Source organism: Pteropus vampyrus, unplaced genomic scaffold (genome assembly GCF_000151845.1).
Source record: "Pteropus vampyrus isolate Shadow unplaced genomic scaffold, Pvam_2.0 Scaffold721, whole genome shotgun sequence".
Taxonomy (NCBI): Eukaryota; Metazoa; Chordata; class Mammalia; order Chiroptera; family Pteropodidae; genus Pteropus; species Pteropus vampyrus.
In genome coordinates, this window is record NW_011889502.1 from 75,258 (window position 1) to 79,981 (window position 4,724).

At 56.7% G+C, this 4,724-nt stretch overlaps 1 long non-coding RNA gene across 1 annotated transcript; it reads left to right on the forward strand.

Moving 5' to 3' along the window:
- Window positions 1-1,434: 1,434 nt before the first annotated feature.
- Window positions 1,435-4,139, forward strand: LOC111734015. Its single transcript, XR_002778258.1, has 3 exons — window positions 1,435-1,728; window positions 1,826-1,983; window positions 3,824-4,139. It is a non-coding gene; the product is annotated as an uncharacterized LOC111734015 (long non-coding RNA).
- The last annotated feature ends 585 nt before the right edge of the window (window positions 4,140-4,724 follow it).

A 4,724-nucleotide genomic window follows, 5' to 3' on the forward strand; every position in this document is an offset into this window, starting at 1 on the left:
ATTCATCTTTAAGGAAGAGCTGGAATTTTTTGAGGCTGGGCAGATTCACAAGGGTTCTGTCAGCCAGTTCACACCCCCAGGGGCCACAGCAGAGGAGAAAGGAGCAGGATGGGGGAGGGTGTCTGCGAGGGGAGGTCCCTGAGTCCCCCTCCCCATTCAGATGGTCTTAGACCAAGATCAGGCTTAATAGCAAGTGAGATTTCTTAGTTCCCGACTGCCTCTGGGAACAGGAGACAACGAATATCAATTACGTGCGGAACTGTCAGTCGGAAGAAAGCTATCGCTCTCCCTCGAAGAGTTAATTAAGCCGCAAGGAGGTCAGCCTGTCACCTGCGGGGCGGGGCTGGGGCGGTGGGGGTGCTCCTGCGGGCTCCACGCATGCGCACCTGCTCCACCGCGGGCCACTATTAACCGTGCGGATGCCAGGCCGCTCCCAGAGACTCTCGTGTAATCGGTTAGGGTTGTGTAAAGGCGGGGCACAGGCACCAGCATATTTTTTAAGCTCCCCAGTGATCTCCCTGTGCAGCGGGATGGACTGAAGAACTGACCGGCGCCCACTGGCACCGGACCCGCCTGACCCCCTCCCCGTGGGTCCCCCAGGTCTGGAGGGGCCCACCTGACCCCCCTCCCGGAGGCTGCACAACCCCCTTCACTTCCGGCTGTAGGGACGCAAGGCCCTGTCTTGACTTCCGGATCTCACGGCCTTGTTCCCATCAGTCACGTGTGACCCTGGGACCAGGACTCTGAATCCAGCCCTGACCCTGACCCGCATCCCTCGGATGGCCCACGTCTCAGGCCTGCCTGTGGGACCTCCCACCAGCGTCTCTGTCCCGGGCCCAAGTGTGAGAGCATTGTTAAGGGTTCTGATAGACGCAGCCCCATCATAGAAAGGTGTTTGTTTAGTTGTACCTGGTTAAAAAGAATAAGAGTGTGGAGGGAGGGGGCCTTCAGGAGGAGAGGGGCGGCCTGGGGGAGAGCAGAGTGGCTGGAAGGCCCGGGGTGCCCGAGGGATCCCTACCATCTCCATCAAGGAAAATGACTCCGTTCAGGAAACACTTACCAAGAGCTTAAAGATGCTAAACTGGCGTCAGAGGACGGGGAGGGGTCAATTAAAACACCAGAGGCCAAGTATTCCAGGCTTGTGCTGAGGCCACGGACGGGGCGGACGGGGCAGAAAGGAGGCCAGGCTTGCTTCTGCTTCCTGGCGAGGATGTTCTGCTCGGGGAGACAGAGGACAAACGAACAGACCTATGAATAAGCATGGACGGCAACCGGTGTCAAAGGGAAAATAAACGATGGGTTTTGGGTTTTGTCATGACGGCTGGTCAAGGAAACACGCTTTGAGGAGGTGGAGATTTTTACCTGAGACCTGAGTAGCAAGGAGGAACCAGCCAAGCGGGGACCCGAGATCAGAACATTCTGGCGGCCGGAACAAGGGCCAAGCCCCTGGGGCAGCAAAGAGCTTGGTGGGCTTGAGGGACGAAAGGGAGGTGTCCGTGTGGGAGTTAAATGAAGGTGCAGAGTGACAGGTGATATGGGGGAGGGGGAGGGATGTCATATCGCTGGAGCCAAGTAAGAACTTTGAATACTATTCTAGGTAGCATCAGAGGCCAGGGAGTGACTACAAGCAGGACATGAAGCCACGTGGGAGTTCTGTGTTTGGCTAAGACAGAGTAACGGGCACGGGGCTATCCTTCTTCCCGGTCGGCAATCGTGAAACTGGGTTAAGTACGTGCAGGTGGTCGGCAATTGGCGGGGCGAGGCTGTGGTTCTCGGGAGAAGGCCAGCTCCCAGGGGAGCCCGCGACCCCCACTTCTCTTTCTAGGCACAGTGTGGGGACCTGGGGCCTGGGCAGAGCTCAGTGGTGAGCTGAGAAGTCGTCGGTGGGAGTTCGGACCAGCAGAAAAGCTATCGCAGAGGAAACGTAGAAAGAGAGGCGCAGGAGTCAACGTGGGGTCCTGTTGTCGGCTCTGTCGCTGAGGGGTGCTGAGCAGTGCATTCTCAGAGCAAGGTCAGTAGAGACTTTCAGAGAGCAGGCTCCGTGGGACTTAAATAGAAACCCTGGAGGTCTGAGCTGAGCGAGGGAGGAGCAGAGTTGGAGATCACTGGATGTCCAGCTTAGAGGAGTCACACTAGATCCCCCCTAACAAAGCCTAAAACCAGGCGCCCAACGATCTGCAGGGAAAACAGAGTTCAGAGGTAATTGCCGGCTGAGAGGGGCTTAGGACACCCGCTGGCTGTCTCCACCCCCACAAGAACACAGTACAAACCAAGTCTATATAAATTCAAAGCGATCAGCTAGTCATTTAACTGCCTGCTAAAAAAAGAAACACTCTTAAGAGGAAGAGAGCGGAATCCAGTATCTCTACAACAGCTTGTCCACAAGGCCCGTCGCTCAATCGAAACATCACTAGACGTACAAAGACAGAGGAACATGTGATTGACAGTCAAGGAAAAAGATCAGTCAGTAGAAGTTGAACTTGAGATGGCCCTGATGTTGGGCTTAGCAGACAAAGACTTTAAAGTAGCCATTATAACTATGTTCGAAGAATTCAAGGAAAAACATCTTTAAGAGATTAAAGGATGTGGTGTCAGTGAGTGAACAAATAGAAAATCTCAGCAGAAGAATAAAAAACTTTAAAAAATGCAAACTCTAGAACTAAAAAATACAATAGCAGCAATGAAAAGTTCACTGAATGGGTTTCCCAGTGTATTAGAGGTGACAGGATGTGGGAGACAAGGACCTTAAAACAAAGGCCAGTAAACATTATGCAAACTTAAGAACAGGGATTTTTTTTTTAATAACAGAAAATGAACAGGGCAGAGAAAGGATAGTCTTTTCAGCAAACGGTGTAAAAACCTGCTCTGACTCGGGCCCCATTGTGCCCATTCTGGTCCCCGGCTCCTTCTGAGGCGCTGCTGGGCTCCCCAGGCCCCCATCAGGGCTTGAGGTCCCTGACCGAGCCAGGTGCATTCAGGGCAGGGCAGGCTGAGCCTCGGAGGAACCGCCCGTCAGCGGGGCACAGTGGAGCAGAGAGGGTGGGGCCCCTCCTCGGACACCGGGCCTGAGGGGCTTCCCCCTCCCTCCAGATAACTAGATTGACAGTGAACATCCATCAGTCACTGTCTGCCTCACCAGCCCCCCGCTTCTTCTAGAACCCCGGCTCTCCCTATTAGGGTCTCTCCGGCCACCTCTCCCTCCGGCCTCTGTCCTGACCTCTCTCCCGTGCCTGTCTCTGCTGCGTCTCCCATGCTCCTCCCTCCGCGTGAACGGCCCTCCCCCTGTGTATTTCTCTCTGCGTGTCTGTCTGTGTCGCTGTGTTTCTGGCTCTCCCGCCGCGTGGATGGGGCTAGCGTTAGACCAGCAGCTGGGAGGCCAACGCCGCCACCTCTTCCCTCTCTGCCCGGGGCCTCCATCCTGGGAGTGAGTGGATTTTCTCAGCCCTCTGGAGAAGGAGACCCAGTAGTCGAAACCTTGAACTTGGCCTGCGTTGGAGTGCAGTGGTCATCAAATCATGAAGATCAATCCTGGGAAAATGTGGGATCCACCAAGTGCCCACATGTGGGACAGGCATAATTCGGGGGGGGGGCTGGGTTCCGTCCCTGGAGGGTGACCATCCCTGGGGCCCCTCAGCTGTTCGGTCTAGGGCACAAACCCCCAGATTTAGCCGGAGTCCTGTGAGCAGGGACAGGGTCTCAGGCCTCAGCCAGTGGCGGCGGACCCTGCCAACACGTGGAGCCCCTCTCTGTGAAGGGGGCGTGTCTTTTTGGGGGAGTCCCTTTAGTCTCAACGCATCCTCTCGTCCTTCCTGTCTGCTTCCAGGCTCTGCCCTTGTGTCCCCTCCCCCGTGTCTGCCATCACCTGGTTTGCACATTGTTTGAAGCGAGCTCCCCGAGAGCAGACTCTGTCCCTCCGGGTCCTCCCAGGACCCCAGCACCGAGAGTGCCCGGCACACGGTAGGTGCTTGACGGTGTCTGCTGACCACAAGGACGAGCAACGACAGATGAACACACTCACCCGCCTTCCACCCCATATTTGTGTCACACCGCCACGTGTGACCGTGTGCTCGCCCACGGGAAGCAAGGACACCGCACACGGGCAGACGCCTCTGGGCTCCAGAGGGCGTCGCTCCCCACCCCTCCCCCGCCAAACCGCCAGCCTCAGCGTCCGTCTTCAACAAAATCAAACTCTCCTATAGTCTGTCTGTCATCCAGTCACTTAGCATGAGGTTGCAAACGTTGGCCCTGGATATTAAATATTATTCGGAAACCAGTTTGAAATGGCTGCCTAGTGTGACATCATGTGGACGACCCAACTTCACTGATTTGTTCATTCGACCAGCGAACAGGAAGTGAGGGTCCCCGGGGCCCTGGGCTCACAGTGGCCTGAGTACGAGTCCCGCCCTGAAGGAGGAGCCGAGTCAGGGGCACGAAGAACAGGTTCTCCTGGACAGGTGCCCTGAGGCATCTGAGCCGAGGTTTCCAGGGAGCCCTACCTGGAAGGGCATGACTGCCGGGGGTGGGGGTGGGGGTAGCTATGGGGAGGAGGGGACAGGGGACAGGGCGTTGGGGCTGCGGGGGTTCCAGAGTGCAGTGAGGACAGACATGATCCCCATCTCCCTGGTCCTAGCAGGGACCACCGGCTGGGCTCAGTCAGCTCCCCGGGGGTGCACGGTCCTGGTTAAGGAGTGAGAGATAAGACCCCCTCCCCCATGTCCCACCCC